The sequence below is a fragment of the Amblyomma mixtum genome, chromosome 2, assembly GCF_055824585.1.
Source record: "Amblyomma mixtum isolate Tamu chromosome 2, ASM5582458v1, whole genome shotgun sequence".
Lineage (NCBI taxonomy): Eukaryota > Metazoa > Arthropoda > Arachnida > Ixodida > Ixodidae > Amblyomma > Amblyomma mixtum.
Window position 1 is genome coordinate 244,922,454 of NC_143013.1, and position 15,058 is coordinate 244,937,511.

A 15,058-nucleotide genomic window follows, 5' to 3' on the forward strand; every position below is an offset into this window, starting at 1 on the left:
CAGGCGACAACGCCGGGCGCTCGTCCTGTGTTATCGCCTGCCTCTGTCCCGTATTCTCTTACGGTTTTTGTCCTTCATAGTGGCATACGTAAGTTAAATCCGAGGTGGCATAGTAACGTTCGTTGTATCCAAGGCTAACACAAGAAAGGTTATATCCGAGGTTGCATCCCAGGTGGGAAGGTGCCAACTTGCTCACCGGATTGCGGGAAACCTACTTTCCACTGACTATACTGACAGACGACGGTTATCATTTTCGCTTCCACCTCGAGTCCTCTCTAGTGTTTCCCACTAACAACTTTCTGTCACTTAATCCCCTGGAGATTAAATGCTACGGTGATGCAACGCGAGCAACTTCGCTGGGCCAGCAAGCAAAACCGATGGCCTGTTTGCTTTTGACGATGTAAGTCGGTACATCAATACAATTCTAGAATTCCTAATGTGTGCTGCGTTATGATTCCTCTGCAGACAAGTTACGACGCCTGCTTCAAGTTCGTCTGTAAGGCTGTCCTATTAGTAACATGTTATGTACTCAAGCACACACGCCGTTCCGGTTGCTGCGGTTACAGATTATGACTCAAGCACACACGCCGTTCCGGTTGTTGCGGTTACAGATTATGACTGTCCCTCAATCGGCACGAATTTCACTCCACCAATCACAAGCAACTTCTGTCTGCCAGCCACCTCCCTTTCAGAGTGAAAGCACTCATACGCTCACCAACACCTACTAAGAATCGTGTCCCGTACGTACGTAAACAAAAAGAAATTGGATAAATATCCACGACGGTGCGGACAGATCAGCTTCGCAGGCTGCAGCATGCACGAGAGCACTAGGCTATAGCCGCTTTTTAATTTTTTTAACATGATATATATGACGAAGATTTGACGTCGCATTCTGTACGATATCTCACTGCACTGTCATTTCTTGCTGAGCCCATAGATAAGTTATTTTTAATTGGTTTAGAAAGCCTCTGGAAAACATGCATGACGAACCGACAGTGTGAATCTGTTGTTTCTGCTAAAGACCATTTTAATAGAATGATTTTACACCTACCAGAATTGTATGCCCAGACCGAGTTTGAACCGGAGTGGTACTCACTCTAAGTGCTGTGTTCTTCAATGCCTTTTCTCTAGTTCTTTCTTGCTTAAATGTGTTCTGTTATGATGTATTAACTATGTGCTCAGCATTGAGTCTTTTCTCGGGCTTGTTTGTTTAGGTGTGTTGCTTTGCTGCAGTTTTCATGATGTTTGTACATAGCTCGTGCATATGAGACATCGCGTCATTGTATTAGGCTATCGCCGCAGTAGGTCACGCGTCGTGTTAAAGTACAACACACTCTCGCGCTGTGCATTGCCCGTCTTCGTCTTCATCGACTTCCATCTATTGCGCGAACAGATCGGATCAACATAACCTCAATCAGAGCTTAACCTGAGTCTAATATCGTCGCCAGACGTGCCGACGACTCAGAAAAGCAAGACCATGAATCGATTAGGCTTAGTGCGTACTTTCGCACGTCTACTCGGTTTAACTACGTTAAAACCCTGCAAATTTTTTCTCATGTCCATTGCCATTGCTTTCGTACTCCCCTGGTTTTCGATCTATGCGCAAGTCATGCTTGATCCGCATATAGTTTGGAATGATAAGTTTACATTTGATGAGATCCTCTTCTCCAATACCTCAATTTCTTCCCACATCATGATTTTTTTTTTGTAGGATAATCTACTGAATCGTCCGGCAACCTACGCCTCATCGTTCAACGAAAGGGCAGGCGCGGGTGCATGCTGACATTTCTTGACCGAACTTTCTGTCTTCAGGTCTTTGGGCTCGGTTCTGTTTGCTAGGCAGGACTTTTTTCACTGTGCAAACTATATCCTCGTCAGACCGGAGCAAAATTTCGGCTCATCAGAGTTAATTCGAATGCATTTCATGTCTCGATGTTCATTTCAATGTGATCACAAATTTTTTCAGACGTAGGTCTAACAGTTCATCCTTTGTGAGTTTTCTCCATGCTTTCTGCTACTAACCTCTGTGCCCGCAGAAACATGCAAAAACGCTTTATGACGTATGTGTAATTAATAGCTTGTCCGACGAAATGCACATATCAATAAATATTACAAATAACGTCATGGTAAAGCGCGAGACACTCGGGCGCCATTTGTCCGCTTGAAGAAGAAATCCGGTTTAGACAAAGCAAGCGATTAAGAAGGCTCCTCAGAGGACCTTCATTGTTATAAAGTTCTTGAATATCCGAAGTGGAGTTCTCTGACTTCCAATGGCCCTGAGGCGGCGGAAGTGATCTGTTTTTTTTTTAATATTCCGTAAAAGACAAATGTGTGTTTTAATATACACATGGTCTGGAGAAGGTACATATTCGTTTCTATCGTTAGAAACAATCATAGAACTGTGTTTCTCAGTGCTGGTCTCTTGCTGTGTCTGTTGGAATCGCAGATTTCGCGAACGTTCAATTCATCCGTCCCCCCTCATCGGTGCCATATTCGTTGTTGCGGAGCCTTGCCTCACAAGGGCTGATTGAATGTGTTGAGCTCACCCGAACAGGAATGTATGAGCCAGAAACGCTCAAGAATGCATCCTGCAAATAGGAACGCCGTAATCCGTGGAGACGTAGATTTAAGTGACCTTGCTAATCATGTGGCAGAGCCATCAGTTAACGACCCATTGTTGCACTGAAAACGAACTCACCGCGGTGGCTTAGTGGCTTGAGCGTTAGGCTGCTGAGCCCTAGGACGCGGGTTCGAACCCGGTCGCGTAAGCCACGTTTTAGTGTTGGCGAAGTGCGAAAGAAGCGCATGTGCTGTGCGAAGTCAGTGCACGTTCTTTAACTCTCTCTTCACCCCCATGTCCAACATTCTCAGACAAAAATTTTGAATATTTAGAAATTGTAACATGCTGTTATGGAAATATTGAAGGCAATGGTCCATTCCTCTGATGTGTAACAAAATCTTTCTTTTAACGTGTTTCCATCGATCGCGTCGAGCAGTTACGACTGCCATAAAAAACTAATGGGGAACGCTTTTGACGATATAAAAAACGTTAATAGCAAAAAAATTCAAGACTGCCGTAGGGTGAATTGCGTATATATTGATTGTTATAGTGAAATCTTACATATATGAAAAAATTTATTCATAAACTGTTTCCCGCTCGGAAATACTTTTGCCCAGAGTAGTTGGGCATGCTCTCTCTCGAAGCGGTTGAGGTGTCAACCGAGAATGAGACAGTTACTGTGGTTAGCGTGTGGGATAGTTGGTGACTGACTAAAGTATAGCAGGCCAACACAGAATACCGGCAAACAGAGACAAATTGGTACATAAGTGCTGGCTTTCAACGGCTGGAAGTCAGCGCTTGTGTGCACCAGCTTGTCTCCGTGAGTCGGTTTTCCTTTGCTGCGCAGTAATAGTTTAATAATCAGCTATTGTTATTATCATTATTGAAAATGGCTCCTGGTTAACGTCTCTTCTCGGTCCACATCTGCCGCTCTATCCGAAAAAAAAAAGAGCTTCAGGGCCTAAAGCGTGTCATTTCTGCTCCACTTGGGTAACGTGAATATCTGGGCTAGTTGGTATCTTGCTAGTAGTTGATGTTTTTTTTTTTAATAGACAACTATCTAGTTGGCATTTAAAACCAAAGAAACACCAGCAGTTGTCCTGTGCCTTTGCGCTACTTCCGTCTCCTATCTTGTGCTAGCAACCATGAATTTCGGGTGCGCATAGGTAGTTCGTCTACTAGCATTTATCTCTTATAGCTTAATGCTCTGTCAGTTGACGCCTGGCTTGTGTGTTTTGATTCTTTTTTCGCGGGTGTTTGCCCCAGTACTATGCATTGTCTTAACCAATACCGTCTAGCGTAGTTCGCGGCCATTGAATTATGCAGCATTGCCATTAGTGGAAACTTGCACTGCGAAGATTCATAGCAAGCTGCTTATACAGTATAATCTGTTGAACAAAATTTGCGTTCGCATTTGATTATTCAGTACGCTGAAAGCACACTCACCGTTCTGAATAAAAGGACGGAATGCGTCGGTGGAATATGGTGAGCCAGGATCCGATAGTCAAAATCCGTCACAGTTTCTTCTTGAGCCTGCCGAGAGCGCCGCAGTGAGTTCCCTTTGCGGCTGGTCTGTCTGTCCGATTTCCTTCCACTCTAATTCACAGAAACGATTAAGAACACCTTGCACTATTATGACCCACTATTGCACTACCACTATTGCACCACTACTAACGCGCACACACACATCCCGGCCTTGACGCGCGCAAAGTTACGTCGGTCGTCTGTCATGCGGGAGCGGAGATCGCACCAGTCGATTAGGGCGCGGCCTTGGCTTCTGCGGCACGCAAAGCCATTCGTCCGATTTCGAAAGAAAAGCTTCCGGCAGTTGCGTACAGTGCAGTTTGGTAGGAAAACAAAAGCACGATCTTCGAGCCCTCTCGAGTCGACTTCTATACAAACTGATCTCGTATACATCCGCAAACACGTTGTCTGAAGACCATCGCGTTGACCCGTCTTGGGGCAGAGCGGTAACCGCGCTTTCACGAAGCCTCTCCGTTCGACATGTGCGTACGCGTCTGAGACGGTCTTGCGGAGGGACAGGCACAGCGTGCTGTTGCCTCGCTAGCGTGTCCTCGCGTGTCAGACTTGAGCGCTTCGGGAAAGTGTCCGCTCCTAGGAAGGAAAGAAAGAAAAAGAAGGAAGAACCACGTCTCTACGGACAAAGCCCTTTCCCCTAATTAACGTCTACCCCCTTCCTCTGTTCGCCTGTTGATGCTTTCGATAGCATTTGTTTTTTTGCTACTTGCGGGCCTTAACGACCTTTTCCCATAGGTAATAGTCTCCGTTCGGCGTCGCAGAACAATACAAGACAGAGGAGGAGGAGGAGGAGGAGGAGGGGGGGGGGGCGGGTTTGCACGCTATTACGGAAAGGAGAGAGTCTGGCGATGAGCTTGTGACTCACAGCGCAAGTAATCGTGAACTGTGAGGAAACTGCCTTGTGTGTGTTTTCTTTTTTTGCGCAGGGCGGGACGCGTTCCGGTTTTCGCAACCCTGCTTAGCCACCTTTACAGTCTTCGCTTCTGTCCTAGGGCAGAACACCAGAAGTCTTGGCTCGTTTTGCATTCCACACTGATGTCGCTGTCCTGACAAGGGCCGCAGTGGTGTTTCACTTGTTGCTCAACTAGAACCATCTGATCGCGCTTTCATCTTCTTTTTTTTTTTACATCAGCAGCTTCGCGTGAGGCTATGGAAAAATATAAAACAACACGAACAGATCGAAATAGGTTTGGTTTATTTGGTTTATGGGGTTTAACGTCCCAAAGCGACTAAGGCTATGAGAGACGCCGTAGTGGAGGGCTCCGGAAATTTCGACCACCTGGGGTTCTTTAACGTGCACTGACATCGCACAGTACACGGGCCTCTAGAATTTCTCCCCCAAAGAAATTCTAGCCGCCGCGGCCGGGATCGAACCCGCGTCTTTCGGGCCAGCAGCCGAGCACCATAGCCACTGAGCCACCGCGGCGGCTAACAGATCGAAATAGTCAACATCCTATGATATACTACGAAAGCATTAAGGCGAAGCACGAGCAGGGCAAGGAAGGAAGATCCAAATTTCTATAATTCGTGGGAAAGAAATTACTTTGATTATACAAGTTCTAGGATTAATATCTAAAATTTTTAGGTCCTGGGAGTTGGTTAATTTGGTTTATTAGGGTTTAACGTCCCAAAGCGACTCAGGCTACGAGGGACGCCGTAGTGAAGGGCTCCAGAAATTTCGACCACCTAGGGTTCTTTAACATGCGCTGACATCGAACAGTACACGGGCCTCTAGAATTTCGCTTCCATCGAAATTCGGCCCCCGCGGCCGGGATTGAACTCATGTCTTTCGGGTCAGCAGCCGAGTGCTGTAACCACTTCGCCACCGCGGCGGGGCTTAGGTCGTGATAGCTTCTTAATTATTACGGCTTAGAAAATGTTAATTAACTTCCAATTAAATATCGGATAGTTAATTAACGTGCGCGAGAACTTTAAGCGTTCAGTGCGACGACATGCACGATGAAAGTGGAGAGCGCCTGTACTTGTAACAAATTTCACTAACGCAAAAGCATATAAATTCAACTAGGTTGTCATCTTTTCTTCTCCGTTGTTTATTGTCACTCTGGGAAGTACTCGTGTTCGATTCAGAATTCAAAGCCAATTGGTTCTGAATTTTCGTAATCTACTCCAAAATTCCGCTATTCTGACACCTCTCCGTAGCGCTAACGCCACATTTGCTGGGCAATTCTATAGTGATGCACCGTCGACAGAACACTGCGATTGTTTTCTGCCCAGAAAATTTTATCGTTTCACAGACGGCATCTAATATTGGTCATATGTGTGTTTAGCCATCCAAAAGATCCGTGCCGCACAAAAACGGCGCCGCGTGAAGACATACACGCGGCGCTTCTTAACCTTGCGATTCGCCTTCAAGAGCGAACACCTGCCATTAAGCCAGAAGTTGTAATTCATGGCGCAATCTCCTACACTGACGCAACCAGTGAGCGTAAAAACACGTCATCGCGAATTGGCCTGAGCATGGCCTTTACCACAAGCAACGACGTAGCTTTCTGAGATTACGTACGCCTTGAGTTATGCAGCGGCGTTTTGCGTCCTTGCGGCGCGCCTGACGTAATGAAAGGAAAGCGCACCAGGCACCGCTGAACTTGGTAACACCCCCCCCCCCCCCCCCCCCCTCCGATGGCTAATGGCTTTGGCGCCTCGCTGCTAAACCCAAGGTCGCGAGATCGAATCCCGGAAGCTGCGACCGAATTTCGGTGCAGGCGACGCGCTGAAAGCGTCCGTGTATAATGCGCGATGTCAGCGCGTCCACAGCAACCTAGGTGGTTTAAATTAATCCGGAGCACCCCAGGGGCGAGAAAGAGGATGGGCTACAAGAAGCGGCCACCTGCGTTGAAAACTACGTCAAAGCAAGAGGGCTAGCATGCTCGACCGAAAAATCTGAGCTCTTACGGGTTTGGAGAGGAAAACAGAGCCGAACTTCGACTACAAGTTTACCTCGAAGGAGAACCAATACCAGAGAAGACACTCATACGGGTACTAGGGATGTGGATACAGTCAAATCAACGCTGTACTATACCCTTATGCTATTAAAGGCATCTACACTCCAAGTGGCCCGCATGATTACGCGCATCTCACACAGACGTCATGGCATGCGAGAAGAAGACACACTCAAGCTGGTCAGGAGCTTAGTGGTCAGCCGGGCGACATACAGTCTCCCGTACTACAATCATATCAAAAGTGAAATACAACAGGCGGACGCGATTTTACGCAAAGCGTATAAAACCGCGCTTCGACTACCCCATAACACCTCAACTGAAAAGCTCTTAGCCTTGGGACTGCACAACACGTTCGAGGAATTACGGGAAGCGCAGCATGTTGCCCAAATGCGCAGACTACAGCAGACCCCCACAGGCAGAGTTCTTTTAAAGAAACTGGGCTACACCGAACAAATTCGAGAAATATTGAGAACTGAAACGATCCCCGATGAGTACCGCAGCACGCTCAGGGTGGCACCAATACCAAGAAACATGGACCCGAACCTCCACAAAGACCGAAGAGAGGCAAGGGCCGACCGCTTACAGAAAACACACGCATCCCAGGATACAACAGTGTATGTCGACGCTGCCACATATGCCATGACTAGGGGACAAGGCACCAACAACGCAGTGGCAACTGTAGTCAACTCGGAATTACACGAGATTACCAGCGCCTCACTGCAAGACTGCACGACAGCTGAGGCTGAAGAAGCGGCCGTCGCTCTAGCGGCAGCGGAGGGCTATCGGACTGGGCGGTCACTGACAATTCTTACTGATTCACAAGCAGCCTGCCGCAACTATCTTTGCGGCAGAGTCGGTCACAGAGCGCTCCGCATACTCCGCTCTGTAGACTGCAAGACGCAACAAACACATGCAAAACCACACAAGCCGATCAAACATAAGATCATCTGGGTACCGGGGCACACGGGGGTGGCAGGAAACCAAGAGGCAGACAGGATAGCTCGAGGATATACTAACTACCGAGCATCCAACGTCAACGACTTTGAGGAATCCCTGCCAGTACCTCAGGAATACTCGGCCATACTCAACAACTACAAAGGCAGCAGGATGCGGTACCCACCACCGCACAAATCTTTAAACAAAGAGGCTGTCACATGGAGACAACTTCAAACGGGGTCATATCCAAATCTAAACACACTAAGTAAAATTCACCCCACACTTTACGCACACAGTTGTCCGTGGTGCCATGAAAAACCTACACTGTATCACATCACATGGGCATGTCAAAAAGTCGACATCGTCCCAGTTATACAAAACCCAAGTGTGGAGCAATGGGAGGGTCTGCTCTCCAGCGACTGCCGCGATGACCAGATCGGTTTGATACGGCGAGCTCAGCTGACGGCAGCATCCAGCGGAGCCCTGGAATAGGGGCAACCGACCGTTGCTGATGGACTCATCTGACCACATAAAAAAAAAAACACTTGTGCTAGAGCCAACTAAAGTTATCCTATCCTATCCCAGGGGCGTCTCTTTTAACCCGTATGCAGCTTCGAGACATTAAACGCAGCTTATCATACAGCCTGAACCTAAAGACGGCGCAGAATTTGTTCATCACCCTTTTGTGAAGTGGCTAATGTGTCCGTTGTGAAAGGCTTTTAATTCGCGTGCAACGAACTTTCGACTCCGTCGAACTTGCCTTCCTCGGTTCAGCGAAATTCGCCGTAATGAGCTTCGTTCGATGACGTAGACGTCGTCGCAGGCATGTCCAGAGTGCTCGAGCTACGCGCTGCTGGAAAATACAGCGCCATCTGACCGAAGTCTACGCGTTTTGGACGCAACGCATGTGCCGAAGTGCGATCGCAACAACACGACAGCGCCGCACAGGCTCAGTGCGGTGAACGCGGTTTCCGGTGACGTCAGACTTCGATTTCTTTGCTCCGCTAGCACGCTGCTTCGTGCCGTCCTTTTATTTTTAGCCTATCGACTTTATAAGAATCGTACTGCTCGAAGAAATATTAAACGGCCGTACTCATTACCATGCATTAGACGACTGCTGCGTAAAGCTGTAGTGAAGAGCATGCATTTTTTTTTTTTTTGCAAATATAATTTTTCTTTTGACTGATACCCGTGCTCAAAATCCATGCAGAACCAAAGAAAAGATTTTATTGAACGTCAGAAAGTCTTCCCTTTCATGCCCCTTGTACCTGCACATCACAGTGCATGAGAAAGCAACCTTCAAAGTCGAAATCACTCTTTATTTTCTTGCAGGAGTTGTGCTTACCTTTTGCAAGCATTGTACCGAGGCCCCATAATCGGCATTTCGTAGATATCGGCACTTGTCACCATTGGCATCCTATCGCTGCACGTCTACACGCTGTGTTATCTCTCTTTCCGCTGACCACTGCGCGCTGTCATTGCGTGTTTTCCAGCAAAACGCCGCAGTGCGCGATATCGTCTTGTCTTTCTCAAGAGGACGCTCGTTTGAAGTGTCTCAGTGAAATCTGCTGTTATCGTTGCCGCTGCATGTTGTTCTCTCCCTGACCATGCGTGAACAACAACGGTACTCCGATCGTCCACTGAGCCTCCTGAACCTCTGTATCCTCCCACTGCTGGTTCCCTGCCAACTCATTCCTTTCATCTCTTTCGGCCCACCGTGTTCCCGTCTTCCAGGGACAAGAGCGTGGCATGTAAACCAATATCCTTATCTCGTTCACCTTAGTCTCTTCCTCCCTTCCGTTATCTTATCTCCGCCTCTCCCTCCACTGATACTATTCTGCCCATTTTCATCTGGCTCGTCATTGTCTATACTCGCAGGTCACACCGCCACGAGACGGGCTCGCTAGTATGCGTTTGCTTGTCATCTGTCGCTGGAAGTGGCCTGAATGTAGCACCTTTCAACTAAGTTGCCGTGACTGTCCCAAAATCTGGCCTTCCCTGCTGGCATTATTAGCACATTTTGAACGGGCGGCGGAAAGCGCAGACGGGACAAGAAACACAAATGACATGGACTATAGCGCTAAATATAGCTTAGTAACACTTGCTCTTGAGCTAGTTGGTTCATATCTGCTTGTTACGAATACAGAAACAGCGCTTGTACTTTCCCTCTGCACTTTAATTGTAGTCACTGTCGCGTGATAAATGTATTCTTAATCACTATGCCGTCCGTGTTTCCTGTGTCGGCCTGTTACGGGCCGCATAATCAGGATGAGCACAGACAAACCTCAGTACCTCGGACACACCTCGGACACACCCCAGTAACGAAGCGGCTTCTCCCCGTCAAAGGACCATCTCGCAGCCAATAACGTCGGCCGATTCTCATGAACCTCCTAGACAATGCAGAGAGTGGCGTGACAATGCATAAGAATGGATCATAATAATGCGGGGGGGGACTATCCCCGACTAAAGCCCCACTTATTGTCGCTGGTCGTGAGAAAACGTCATGGAGAGGCTTTATCCCCGACCATGGACAGAGTAGACTATCCCCTTTCATCTGCCACTCCCAGTATTGTCACGCTAGCAGGCTTATGCGAATCGACTGAAGCCATTGTCTGCATGGGAGTCCTCCGACGGGGAGAAGCCGCTTCTTCCTTAAGTTGTATCGGACTACAGCCCAAACGAAGTTTTTATGAGCGGATCCAAGTTACAGTGTGGAGAGGCACATGTTCGTCCAGCCATTCGTCCTTGTGCATGCTCTGTCCCATCCCAGTCATGTCCAAGTAAATGAGTGGTACTTTCCAGGTTATAGAACGCTGTCGTGCGCACGTAAAGTAGATCGGAAGGCGTTCCTTTATGCGTACTCTGTACGGTGAGTGCGTTGGCCGATACGCCACCTTTGACATGTGGTCTTCGACCATGCAGTCAGCGCGATGTTCTATAGCTCGGTCAAGACAGACGCGTCCATGCGGTAGATCAATGTCGGATGACCAGACCATTTACACACGTTGCACTAAGAGCTGTGACGTCACAGCGGCAATAGAGAGTTATAGCATAGCGCTGTCAGCGGTCGGCTACCGTGAACCTCTTCCGCGGGGCTGCAATGCGTACGCACTGATTGGTCCCGACCCGGCAGGCGCGCACATAGGTTGGATGGATGGATAGATAGGAGCGCCCCCTTTGAAACGTGGTGGTGGCAATTGCCACCATGCTCAGCTTTTTTTTCCTTTATTTTTGTTCAACTGTGTTGTTAATTCTCATTAAGATTCGCCATCTTCTTTACCTACGGTTTCCTACACTTCTAACCCTATGTCACATCTCTGCTTTTCAGCCACCAATCCTCCAATCGCTTTTTGCTAACTTCCACTGCAGATTTATTTACACGACCATTGTTATCTTTAAACTTGTTGGAGTTGAGAACGTGCTGATCACCCCTAAGAGCGAGAAGTTTTCTTTGGGAAAGCCATACTGGAGCCTTTTCTTTTTTCCTTTTGCAGAATAATAATGCTCAAGAAATGCATTAGCAATTTGGACCACCCCCTCCAGTAATTGACCGTATAGGGTCGATTGGTGTCAACAGTGGATTTCATTGTTCAACAATCGGAGGCTTTTGTACGGGTGACTTAAGTGGATTTCCTCTCATAGTGACGCACTGAAAAGTAATGTGCTCATGAAAAAAGAGTACATTCTAAACTTTCCTTCGAACAGTTTCTTCTAATTCTATCATTTAATAGAAAACACAGTTCTGGAAGCAAAACTTATCGAACGCCCCTAGAATGTGTGTTCGATAAGATAAGGAGACCGTTCACGTAGTAAATACAGCCCGCCGAGCGGGCCCGTATAGAGAAGAATCGACAACAGGTCTTCCCACTCGATAGGCAACGCCGTAGGTCGGGATCGCCCAGACACATAGATATCCCGTGCTGCATAAAACGCCCATCGTGTGACGCACGCGGTCGATAAACAAGTGAAAGCAGACGGACGTGGTGTGAGCGTTCGGTATACGCTTTTGCATTCGAGGAAAAAAATATAATAAAATAATTTTGCTACGTCAACTACTGTGCCGACAACCCTAGCACGGAAGCCCGGCATATCGCCTGCATACGTACAGCTGTATGTAGCAGGAAGAAGATAATAATTCCGGACGCACAAAAGCCCCGGATTCGAATGCATTAACATCGCCTCGTGCCAGGTTGATATGTGATATGATGCACTGCATGTTGCATTCGTCAAGCGACAGCTCCCGGGGGGGAAGGGCAGCTACAATCAAGACATGTAGTTCCGCCATCATCGCCGTGTTCGGGGGAGCGCTTCGAATAAGTCCATGATTTAAACCATGTATTTTAAAAAAATATTCAAGAACCTGAGATGTGCAGAAAATTTTAGGGAAAACCTCGGCACGTTTTAAGCATAACATTGTACGTGCGTTGGTGCTGTGTACAGTCTTGGTCGAAAGTCTTCAGGCCTAAGGCTTTTCTTTCGGTCCGAATTATTGAGGCATGACGACACCGTCAAAGACCACAGGGCCCTGAAATGCTACGAGAAGGTTTCCTCCCGCGGTAGAGAAGCTTGATGTTTGACGTGTTCTTTAAATGCTCCGCTACAGGGGAAATTAAAGCAGCATTCATTCTACTGCAAGTGAACGCTGTGGCCTAAATACTTTTGACAGGGGGTGTACATCACCGATAAACTTTCATGGCAAGCATGATCATGGAATAGGCGTAGTAAGCCAGTTGACTGAAAAACCTGAAAGCATGTTAGAACGTGCAGGCTTCTCCAGCTGGAACGAATACCATGCTATCTGCATTGGTACCGAGGCAACGCAGCAAAGTTTTTTTTTTCTTCGGGAACCCACATATGTTAACTTTTCTCAATGACTGTGCATACAAATCTCCAAAGCCTACCTTAGAGGGAATCCTCCTTCAGCGCAGCGGCTCCATCCACCACAGGCACCTCGAAGCAACGTCCTTGCATGTGGTGAGAGGGGAGTGTTCCGTCTGGTCGCATGCGCCGGACAGTGTATATAGGGAGGCTCGCGGCCAGGCGCATGACAGCGGCGATGCTATCGGGCCAGGGGACAACCGCGGTGGCCGAAGACCGCGCGGACTGGGTCAGACGGCCGCTCGGTGGGCGGCCGATCTTTACGTCAATATATCGGCCACCGGGGCCGGTTATTTCCGCACGCGGCCGTGGCAATCGCGGAGGGTCGAGGATCGAGGCAAACACTCTTGTGCACCACGCGGCACGGCAGCGCTCCATTGATTGCGCCTAAACGGGTGGACCTTGTTTCTTTACTCCCTCCTGCCAGAAATGCCGTAATCTCGGTGAAGGGCACCGCGCGTATCGCAACCGACTCGGACAGGCACCGTGTGTGGAGCGGGAGGTGGACACACAGACGTGGCTGCTCTGCCGTACCTATCATCACTCTTCAGGACCAAGGACGCAGCCTTCGCTTGACCGTTCTATTTGGGGTATGGGTCGATTGGCGAGGGCACGGTGTAAGCTGGGGGCTGTCTATAAACTTTTTTAGAGCGTCAACTCTTATAACCAGACGCTAGAACCCCTCTCCCCGAGATCTTGTGGTCATTGTCGGCGCGAAATGACGACACCCCGTGAAGAGGTCCCATCACCCGTAGGTCATATGCCTGAACACGTCACCTATTTGTCGGCCATGGAGTCAAACATGTTGGTTTGGTTTATGGGGTTTAACGTCCCAAAGCGACTCAGGCTATGAGGGACGCCGTAGTGAAGGGCTCCGGAAATTTCGACCACCTGGGGTTCTTTAACGTGCACTGACATCGCACAGTACACGGGCCTCTAGAATTTCTCCTCCAAAGAAATTCTAGCCGCCGCGGCCGGTATCGAACCCGCGTCTTTCTGGTCAGCAGCCGAGCACCACAACCACTGAGCCACCGCGGCGGCCGTGTCGCTCTCTTGTATTCCAGTCGATTGGAGGCGACGTCAGTGGCTGCTTAGGTAAGGAATTTCTAATAACTCATCTGAGCCAAGACTTTTGGGCAGAACTGGTGGTCCTTTAAGAGAATTCAGCTACCTGTGGTATAGAGAGCTGATGCGTCGTTGGAGTACAGGGATGGGCTGCCTCGGCTAAGACTCAATCAGGTCGCTGCAAAGAAATACCCGCTGACTAAAGTCACCACGGGTAGGGTATTCCCTGTGGAATTTTAAAAATTGTGTGAAGACTTCAGTGAACCCCCTGTGATAATACCCAGCTGGTTGAGCTTGGCGCATAATAGCCTTATATGTTTATGCGCCACTAAACCCAACACAACAAAACAAATACATACACCTGGTAGGTTGGGATGCCGTTACCAGGTCACCTGACCAAGGATTGCAGCTCAGCCACCTGCTAAGCAGAGTGTCGAATAAGTGTGTGTGACCGTGAAATACGCTCGTTTCACCTTTGCATGAAAGAAGACGCACCACGACAAACACCGTAGCGTATCAATGTTTAACGACGCAAAAACTGCGAAGCACACCGTGCTAGCGCACATATTAGCGTTTGGATTAACTACGCAAATCGGCTACCATTCCTTTTTGTGCGTGTGTGTGTGTGTAGCAAGGTGGCGAGCCGGTGAGACATTCGATCGTCGTGACAGCGTATACTGTGCTCAGATGCGAATGGTTCCTGAGTAAGAAAGGATAATTTTGTTGCACGGGACTAGTTTTCTTGCCTGGCAGCATCAAAGGTCTTCGAGCTTCTAGCTCAAGAAATAGCTCAAAGCCTCCACTCCCATATTCTCTCCAAGATTATTGCGCCGGGTTGAACTTACTTTACTATAGGTCATTAAAACAAAATGCAGCAGCGACAATTACCAAGCATAGAATACATCTCCGAGAAGCTTAATACGAGGTTCAGAACAACTTTCGTTTCCTTAAATCTAAACCATGCGCGGACAGAGAACCCATATATACTGATAATTGAGCCGTCCGATGCCTTTGGAAGGTAATTCAAAGTTTCCGTGGCAGCTATCATTGCATGCGTGTTCGTGGTTGGCGGCAGCGGTAAGCGATAGCTTTATAGGCGTTATATAGGCTAAAACTTCTT

At 48.2% G+C, this 15,058-nt stretch overlaps 1 protein-coding gene across 2 annotated transcripts in view; it reads right to left on the bottom strand.

Moving 5' to 3' along the window:
• Positions 1-13,223, bottom strand: part of LOC149363298 (uncharacterized) — a 37,783-nt gene extending 24,560 nt beyond the window's left edge. Inside the window, exons 1-2 of one of the 2 annotated variants that reach the window (XM_089573443.1) lie at positions 12,897-13,223; positions 4,007-4,093 (exon numbers count right to left, since the gene is read on the bottom strand). The gene's annotated coding sequence lies outside the window, so the exon portion shown is untranslated. Of the gene's footprint in view, positions 1-4,006; positions 4,651-12,896 lie in introns of those variants that run through there. The other variant, XM_089573442.1, reaches the window with a different exon arrangement.
• Between the last annotated feature and the right edge of the window lie 1,835 nt (positions 13,224-15,058).